General features: G+C 39.2%; 1 pseudogene; it reads left to right on the top strand.

Annotated features, from left to right (window-relative positions):
* The first annotated feature begins 7,274 nt into the window (after positions 1–7,274).
* Positions 7,275–8,691, top strand: LOC114206103 (ubiquitin-associated and SH3 domain-containing protein B pseudogene; annotated as a pseudogene).
* Positions 8,692–10,350: the final 1,659 nt, after the last annotated feature.

Raw genomic sequence — 10,350 nt, 5'->3', positions numbered from 1 at the left:
TGGTCCCCTGGCTAGAGGTTCCCACAGGAGACACCAAACTCTGCATTTCACTGACGGCATCAGGCAAAGAGCCATAAGAATGTGACATGTCAGCTTGTGTCATCAGGGAGCCCAGACTGCAGACTGAGCCGGAGTCAGCAGGCCCTTTGCACACGACCTGCTTTGGTTAAATGCAGGATAAACTGTAAGATGTGTACTTTCCTCATAACAAGGCGGAGGGTGATTAAGTGGCATGCTTTCAGGCTTCCCTTCCATGCTGCCCCAGGACACACTGACCTGTCCCTAGTGAATTCCCTGGATGATGCTTTTCACCACAGGCACCCACTCCGACCCTCAGGGCTCAGAGTGGACCCAGCCCTCAGCAGCTCTCACTCTGACTATTCAGTAAAGCTGGAAATCACTAGTTTTTTATACAATGTTATTTCCAAATAATTTTTTAAGAAAGTTGCAGCACAGTCTTTGTGCATTTTGGTCTTTGCTTCCCAATCATCCGACATTATCCTGCAACAGGTATATTTGCCATGACAAGCTCATAAAAAAAAAGTCACACCACTTTGTTTATACATTAAGGAGTGTTTTCTCTTGAAACTCCACTGTCAGCCCATGCTAAGATGCTCAAAATGGCACACGTCTTAGTCACAGGGGAATGATGTTTGTTAAAATTATATAACTTTAGTTATCATACTTTCTATCCATTTAGAAAAAATGTGGAATGCAATTTGCCTACTTTTATGCAAAACTGTAGTTATGGGAGAGAGTTATTTACAGTGTCCATGGCATTATCCATACCACTTTCTACAGTCCAAATTCTTTACTCTGTTCAAAATCATCCTTTAAAGTTTCAAGGCATAGTGCCTCGATGATAAATTGTATTTTGGATACCTGCATATGTACTTTATATGCTGCATGTGGTAATTGTAATAAGAAGAAATTAACTCAAAAAACCTTCTCTAATTCCTCTTGAGAATGTGGATTTTTTTAAAAAATATCCAACATCTCTAATCTATAGCAAGGGCGTTCCCGAAAGAGCTGCTTCTAGCTCCTTCTCATTCTAGTTCTTGAATTAGTATATCAACAAAAGGATTATCTGCTAACTTTACTCAAATGAAATCAACCACTGGATCCAGAGATATCACATGCTTGGCTCCCTGAGTCTAGACAGCTGGTAGCATGTGTGGTAAGGTGCCCGAGACATGGATTTGATACAATTTCAGTCGGTTTGTGGTGACAGTAGCACAGCCATATGGTTAATATTGCTGCCTTCTGCGTAGAACAAATTACTGAATTCTTTGGTTAGTATAGTGTTACTGTTATGTTACAATATAAAGAACTGTAAATGCAAATTCCAATATCTCCCCCAACTCTGGATCAGTCTGTAGACACTAAATTTTGAAAACTAAATTGATTCATGGGATGAAATTAAAGATTACTATGATGTGCTCTGGAAAGTTAAAGTGTTTTTTAATTATTTACTATCTTTCACTAAGTGCAAGTATAAAGTACTTCTTAAAAGCATGAATATTTTGACAAATTTCTGTGAGCGGAATATTTGTGCATAATATGTCAGGAAAAGAAAACCCAATTTTAGCCATATTTGACATCCTTGGCAAAGAACAGATGGTAAAACCACAAGGTCATCCTTAAGTGGCAAATTTCGACTATCAAATCAATTGCAACTTATAGAAGGTAGATTAATTACAGTTTTATGTTGCAATATTTTAGGTCACAAAGCATGTATTTTGCTAAATTTTATAGGTCCTTACACTTGATTTTAGGCCACGTTTAATAAATGAAATTAGACCAGATTCTTTTTTTTTAATAGAGCAGATTCTTAAGTAACTCTATAAATACCAAAGAGACTGAGATCAACAAAGATCCAAAATAATGGATTTGCCAAGAACATCCTTCCCAGAGAATTACCAGATCTATACGGCATACAAATGGCTGCAGATGACAATTCAGATAACAATCTTAGATACATCTCCACTCAACCCCCACAGTCCTCGCATACCAAATGTGAATGGGAAAATCAATAAAGGTAGAAAACCTAGTACTGTTGGTTTACAAAGACTAAGAATTATTAAGCATTGTAAATGCCACTAATTTTGCTAAATATCAAATAGGAACATGAAAGAATTGTCTGTTATCAAAAAGCAATACATTGGTATTAATTAACTGACTACAGGTCATTCATCTATGTACTCAGCCAACACAATTTTTCTTTTGTGCTTCACGAGAGTTGGGTACAGTGCTAGGGATACAATGATAAATAAGCCAAAAAGATTCTTAATTATTTTGTTCTTCAGGTACATTTGAATTATCACTGAAAATAAGAATCCACATTGATCCTCTTGGCTGGAAGGCAATGCAAAGTGCCGAGCTGAGCCTTCTCACTGCTATGATGAAACACGTCTTCGGTCTTGGAATCTTCTGTTTCTTTTCTCTTCCGTGAGATCTCTGGTGACACTGTTACCCTCGGCATCTTTGTCAGACCCTCAGCTTCTTCATTCATGAACGTTGGTGAACTTCAGTACTGTGGTTCTCGGCTCACTTTCCCTCTACTCCCTAAACTGGATCCTCTCATATAGCATAATAATTTTTCAACATTTCTATTCCAAGTATGTCTATATAATCCTTAGAATTGTCTATTTTACAAAAATTCAGGATTTTATAACCAGACGGTGCTTGCCATTATCAATCATTTTTGTATAAAGGCCCAGATATTAAATAATTTAGGCTCTGTGGTTTGCATATTATTCTTTTACATATCTTATCTCTTTAAATATGTGAAAGTTTAACAGAAGGATCATACTACAATGGCCTGCAGGTGAGATCTGGTCTGTGGGATGATATATGCCCACCTGCAATCTAGATCAACATTTAAAATCAATATGAAGTTTCCAAGGGAAAGGTGATACAGATAATATTATGGGCATAGATTTCTAGATTCACATAAACTCCTTCCTAAATGTATCCTGCTTGAGACCCACCAGAGTCTGGACTTTGTCTACACCTATTACATTTCCAGAGAGTTTCTTGCCACTGTTTTGGTTGAGACAGTGCTAAATATTCTCCGTGTGTTTTCCTCATCTTGGGTGTACAGAAATTTCCAGCTTTCCTTATAACTAAGTTGGGATCATGTAAATAAGTGAATTCTGAGCAAAGGGATATAGGATAGAAGTACCTTTTGGACTTGGGCTTTATAAAAAAACAGAAAACATGTTCTTTAGTTTCTCTCTTAAACTTTTTTGGAGAACCTATAGGCAAGGTATTCTAGACATTAAGATGGCATGCGGAAAGAACCTACATCTCATTAACCATGTAGAGGACAATCATTCAGGAAGTATCTTACCTGAATAAAACTTGTTATGAGATAATCCATTATTTACATCACTATCACCTAGGTTTCAGGGTCGTTTTGTTACAGCAACATTGTCCAAGCCATCATGCATAAGCCAATTATAAACCCCAGCCCATGATAATGGAACACCCATCCATCTTTCCTTGCAAAAATGCCTCTTTTTCCACCTCAGTACAATTTATCATGTTGAACATTCTGCCTGATGTGTCCAATCCAGTCTTCATGCCATGTACCCAGCCACCCAATAATATAGCTGTCAACTTAACATTCATTCCATTTATCAAACTATCTAACTCTGGTCGATGAATAATAGTACTTACCTTTCAAAGAAGACATGAACACTCCAGGCATCCACATCTTTGCCATCTTCTTTTCCTTTTAATGAAAAATGAAATAATTTCTATTTTCTAATTTCAGAAATAGCTAGACTAAGAAATAAGGAGACTCTCCTACTCCAAGATATAGAAATACAGTGCACTAGAAAACAAATGTATGGCAGAAACAAAAGAGGAATTCCCCAGTGGATTTTATGGAGAGGGGACTTAAAACAAGAGCAGTAAATTTGCAAGGTGACTCCTAGGCTTCCTGGTAGGATGTTGACAGGGATATGAGTCAGAGGCATCAGGGTCTCAAGATACAATGACATTTGAAGATAAACAAACAATAAAAAGCATGAATGAAAGATAGCATAAATGAAGTAATGACAACATGAAACACGTTATGTTTCAAGCAAGAGAAATAAATTAAAAAAAAATACCTAGACACATTAAAATTAAATGACACATAAACCTGAGTGGGGAGGGAGGTGAAGAAGTTATCAGATAACCAGAGAAGAAGACAGAGTATCTAAATGAAGCTGATATTAATTGACAAAGGTTTCACATAAACAATAGAGGAGAGAACATATTGGTAAGTCATTTAAAAATTTAGTATATGGGCACCTGGGTGGCTCAGTTGGTTAAGCGACTGCCTTCGGCTCAGGTCATGATCCTGGAGTCCCGGGATAGAGTCCCGCATTGGGCTTCCTGCTCAGCAGGGAGTCTGCTTCTCCCTCTGACCCTCTTCCCTCTCGTGCTTTCTATCTCTCATTCTCTCTCTCTCTCAAATAAATAAATAAAATCTTTAAAAAAATAAATAAAAAATAAAAATTTAGTATATCTCTAGTATACTAGTAGAATATAATTTCCAACCATAATCCAATATGTAGTTATTCAAAACCCAAAAATAATACAAATATTTTCAGACAAAAGTGAGAAAGACGATTTGTAATTGCTGAAAGAACAATTCAAGAATGAAGTTGCATGAGAACATGTTGCCTAGTAAGGGGAAAATGATTTTAAAATCACTGATTCATGAATAAGCATATTACATGTTAGAAAATACAAATAATTATTCACTGCTTAAATAAACACAAATGTAAAGAAAATTATAATAGGAGTAAAAACAAGGAGACTTTTTTTTTCAGATAGTGCTATATAAATGTGCTTCTAGAGGGAGTGAAGATGATAAATATTTCTAAGGTCCGAGTACTCTCCTGGAGGGTCATAGAAATAAGGATCAAATTTAGACTACTATTCAGGGCCCAGCTGAACATCTCATGGTACCCAAGCTGATCTCCCTACTGACAACAACTATTCTGGAAAAAAAAAGAAATTAAAGCTGCCTGAGGAAAATTGTGACATTTAGCATTTTAGATAATAGAAAAATCGAAAGCTATCCTGAATTAGTACATTTAAAATTATGAAAGATATAAAAGAAAGGATGGAAGAAATATGTAAAGAAAGGGCATCTGGAAAGTCCTTGATGATGGAGATCTGTGAAGTCATGTTCTGGAAGCTCAAAGAGATGAGTTCAGCATTCGGGGCCATTTTGTCCCTAAGAGATATTATTTCAGACAGTTGCAACAGAGTACCTCAGAGGATGTGCCAGGTTTTTGACAGATTCATGGAAATGGGAGAACAGAAATGTGAGTCTGCCAAGAAGCAGTTACTTGGGCTTCTTGTTGGGCCCCCAGAGAGCGGCTCCACAGAGCAAGGGTGCATTGGCCGTCTACCTTCCCAGGGATGAAGCCCAGATCAGAATAAGTGTGATTCCTGGTTTGTTAATGGCCTTTGGGTATAGTTGGTAACCTAGATTTTTGGCAGAAGAAAAGGTACGTCTACTAGGGAGGCTATTGCATTTGTGGATTTCTGTCTTTCATCAAATTAGGGAAATTTTTGGCTACTATTTCTTCCAAAGACTTTTCTAATACATTTTCTCTTCTGCCTTGTAATTCCATCTATATGTATATTGAATCACTTCATATAAACTAATTGGTCCCCAGTGTTACATTTATATGTATTTAAATCTTTATTTTTTTCTATTGCTTATGTTGGAAAATTTCTATCCACCTATTTTATCTGTCAAGTTTATTTATTCTTTTCTCTGTCATCTCCCTTTTACTGCTAAGTCCACCTATTGTATATTTTTTTTAAAAAATCAGATACTCCATGTTTTCAGTTCTATTACCCTGCTGAGATTCTTATATATTCACTGAAAGCACATTCTGTTTTACTTCATTGAGTATAAGTATATTAATCTCTTTAATATCTTTATCTGCTAGCTTCAATATCTGGGTTATTTTGAGCTGAGTTTTGGCACATTTTCTTTTCTACAGAAAATAGGCTATATTTTCTTAGTTCTTTGTATGCCAGATATTTTGGGTTCTATCCCAGATATTATAGATGGCAAATCATGAGGATCCTATCTTTTGTTATTTCTTCTTTTATGCACACTGTCTTTTGTTTTAACAATTAATGACCCTGGCTTGTCTTGGACTAAAAGCTGGGTGGCAGCTGCCGTCCCAGTTTAGATCTTTGACTATAGTTGGCCAGCTCTTGTCTCTCTCACACATGCATTTTTCTGTGATCAGTCAGTACTGTGGGCATCCTCACTCTGTATCTTTCACTCACAGGACTTCAGCACTCCCTCCAGCACCCATGGATTCTCCAGCATCAGTTCTCCATTTCCCTAGACAGAAAGACCACCATACTTTTCCTACCAGTTCTCTCACCAACTCATAACAATGTCAACTGCACTTAGCTCAGAGCTACATGCCTTTAAAAAGAAACTATCTTAAAAAGAAATTCTCTCTTCTAAATATGTACTACTCATCCATCTACCTGATTCTATTCATTGTCCAACATCCTCAGGTGGCTACTCATAATCAGTCCAGATTTTGTCATTCATTTATATGAAGGAGTCAGTCTGGAAGGGTCTCACACTATCACCCCCTATAGTCTCATTTTTTTAAAATTGAAGTGATTAAAGTCAGAAAAGCTCAACAATATATTCAGCACTCCCAAGCTCTTCAACAGCAGACCCAAAATTAGACCCCAGTTCTTTCCGTATCACATTTTGCTTCTTTGGTCCCAATATTAACTACGTTAAACAATAGAGACTCTTCTCATGGTTTAAGAATTTCTGTATAAATAATTTGGTACAAGAGGTGTGCATGCTTTTTAAGTGGTATTACCTTTCCTTCTACACAAGGTAGTTACAGAGGAGAAAGGGTAAATGTCCCTTTTTAACTATAGTGCTGCTAAGTATTCAGTGGCTTAATTCTTCATTTATTATAATTTTTAAAAGTGCTTCTACAGTTGTGGTGATATAGTCATGAAAGTGGAAGTTTAGAGGCCAGGAGAAGAGGCTGGAGCAGCCATCATCACCCACTGAGCAGCCCTACCTCTCGGTGAGGAATACGCCAGTCCCTGCTGATTAGGTGGTAGACCCAGAAGTCAGTGCTTTACAGATCTGCATTGAGATCCACTGTCTCAAGACTTTAAACTAAGTGCAAAGTCCCCAGTGCTTGGTGGATGGTTTAACATCGAGAGTGTTATCTCCTCCTTGGCTTAGGCCCTGACCAGAATTCCAGATGACAAAAAGCCTTGGCATCACAGGAAGAAGAAGTGTTCAGAAGGCATGTGACTGGTCATTCTCTTACATCCTCGACCCCTTCCTGGATGACCTCCTGCCCCAGGAGGACATCCTTTACCTCCAATCCACTAGCCTCTTACCACAGAAGCTCTCCAGCTGTTGGCAACAGTCAAAGCAGACCTACAGGAAGAAAAAGCACACAACATCTTCCCCCACATCACCTCCTGCCAGTCCTTCCTGTGTGAGGACAGCAAGGTGGATGACTGGGGAAAGCCCTGCAGACCACTCTCAGTCACTGGAAATGCAGGTCCTCAGCCCCATGCACCCTGGAGCTCTGTACTTCCTCCAACTTCATTGACCTCTTGGTGAAGGAAGACAACACAGATGTCCTCAAGAAGTTTGTCACTGACTTTGCTGTGAAGCCTACGTTGAAAACCGATGTGCACGTGGAATCTTATAAGAAACAGTTTCATGTAGCTCCTGGCTTAGCACTTCCGAGCTAGCCACTACCTACCGTGGAGAAACTAGCCCAGAACATTGATATCAAACTAAGTTGTGGCTGGGTGGCTACCACATTCTTGCGAGATACCTGGGGGGCTACCCATGAGACATTATAGGTGAGCTAGCTCTACACCCCACACCATGATGGCAAGCTGGAGCTGGTCTCTGGAGACTTCATCTTTATGTCTCCGATGGAGAAGAGCAGCACCAGTGAGGGCTGGATCTACAGCACACACTCAACCACCAGCTGCTCTGGATTCCCGCTTGAGAGTTACATTACTGAAGCTGATGAATGCAGCACCTGGATAGTTCGTGGTTCTTACTCGACCTTAAACAGCATCTTCCAACACTCTCTCAGCAGTTGATGGCGTGTTGGGGAGGTGGCGGTATGAGGACCAGGGACTGGGGGAGACGGCTGCCCTGACGATTATCTGCCAGCCCATGCAGCCTCTGAAGGTGTACAGCCAGTGGGCCCTGTTTGTGTGTCGGCATGGTGAGAGGATGCAGGTTGTGCTTGGGAAGTACTGGATATCCCAGTGTCTGAAGTCGGCTTGCTACAGATGCACCGACCTGAACATGCCTCATAGCTTACGTCACCAGGGTGGTGGTTCCTGGGATTACGGGAAAGATGCTCCAATCACTGTGTCTGGATGTATACAAGCGAGGCTAGTGGGTGAAGCCTTATTAGAGAGTAACACCATTAATGACCACGACTCTTGCTCCCCATCCCTGCACTGACTTCAGACAGCATACAACATCTTGAAAGGTTTACAACAAGAAAATCACTTGAAGATCCACGGGGAGCTGGCTTATTTGAGTGGACAAAATGGGCTGCTGGGAACACATCACCTGGGTGGATACCTCCATCAGAGTTAGCTGCAGCCAACACGAGTGTTGATACAACCTGCGGGTAACCCTCTGAGCAGCTTCCCGGAGCCAGTGTGGGAGCACATTTCTACCCCAGGCCAGGCTAACTAAGGAGATGAAGGACCAGACATAGCCCGTGGACAGTTGTCCATATTGTTGCAAGTCAAGATAGGATTTGAAAAACCACAGTGGAGAAAGCCAGCATTGCCTCGTATTTAGGGTTAGTGTGGATTATATACCTGGCACACACAGTGGACTTTCCTGACTTTATATTGTCTCTTTCAGTAATGATAAACTACTTTGCATTCCAGGATCACGCACCAGTTAATGATGGTGATGTTCCAGAAGCTTGTTGGGGGATAACGAGAATGTCTTACCTTGGATTGTCAGTTTTCATTTTTGAAAGCATTTTTAATTCTCTTTATCTTCATTTATTATTGTTGCAACCCCAGAATGTAGACAGACCAATTTAATATATAAGAGCATCCAAGCAGCTTACCCAAAGTCATGCATTCAGTGGCCACACACAACAGTGATGGCAGCGGCAATTAACCTGTATTGATCATTGTCTGCACGCCAAGCGCCATGGAAGCTGCTTCACCATCTCCGCATCCCCAGTCTTTCACTTTTTCCATTAGACCAGACTGCACTAGGAGTAAAAAGAAGTGTTTGTAGACACAAGTGAATAACCCACATGTAAACAATTATGTAACTATATTATTATTAGTTAATTCTTAACTATCAAAAATCCATTCAGGCATTTGTAAAATGTCTCTGAGAAGGGATATTCACAGCCATTATAGGGGAGAATTAAGTTCATATTTCTTAAGGCAGAATTTGGAACACGTGACCAATATAAGCAGAAATTTCCTCCTGTGATAGCTCTTGACATTTCATTTCCAATACCTACCCAAAACCACAAATGAAGCACTGTGAGCTTCTGGCCAAAACAGGAGAAAATATCTTTTTCTTCCATATTCATTTTCCTCGTCTGCAAGTAAAACCTCAGATAACCCCACAAATTTTTAAAAAAGTGGGAGTTTAGGCAATAATTGTAGTGTTGGGGAGCATGCTAAAATATGCACCTACAGAAATAAAATAAAGCATCCATTGTGTTTGCCATTGTACCTGGCGTGTATGTCTACACTTATTTCAGGCACTGAGACATTTGTTAGGTGACATAATTGTTGTGCAGAACTCAATTACTGCCTCCCCACGGAATGTAGTGATTTAAGAACCTTCCCTGTCAATGGGCTTTAGGTGGATAAATTGGAGAAGACAGCACCAAGTTTGAATAGTATGATCACTTAAGATTTTTCCCTGGTCACCATTCAAAAAACAAACTCCTCTTCCTGGATGTAGCTACCAAGAGTATTCACTTTAATGTGATTATAGTCTTCAGGTCTCCAGGAACTCTAAGAACATAGTCCTGACATGAGGTATATCTATCTCTCTTCTAATGATAAGTCAACTTTGAGGAAGCTCTTATTATCATCTTAGACAATCATTGCTTTCATTTTTGACAATGCTTTTGAAAATATCAATTAAATATTAAAGGACATTGATGTTTACCCCTGACATAATGACATTTATTAATTATGTCATTAAAAAGCCCATCTTTCATTTCATCTGAACATATGATCAAATTCATATGTTCATCTGAACATATGGTCAAATTCATATGTTCATCTGAACATATGAATTCT

The sequence above is a fragment of the Eumetopias jubatus genome, unplaced genomic scaffold (assembly GCF_037043125.1).
Source record: "Eumetopias jubatus isolate StellerSeaLion01/CBP00866 unplaced genomic scaffold, mEumJub1_p1.0 scaffold_2, whole genome shotgun sequence".
Taxonomy (NCBI): Eukaryota; Metazoa; Chordata; class Mammalia; order Carnivora; family Otariidae; genus Eumetopias; species Eumetopias jubatus.
Note: the sequence above shows the minus strand (reverse complement) of the source record. Positions and strands in the feature narration are given on the sequence as shown.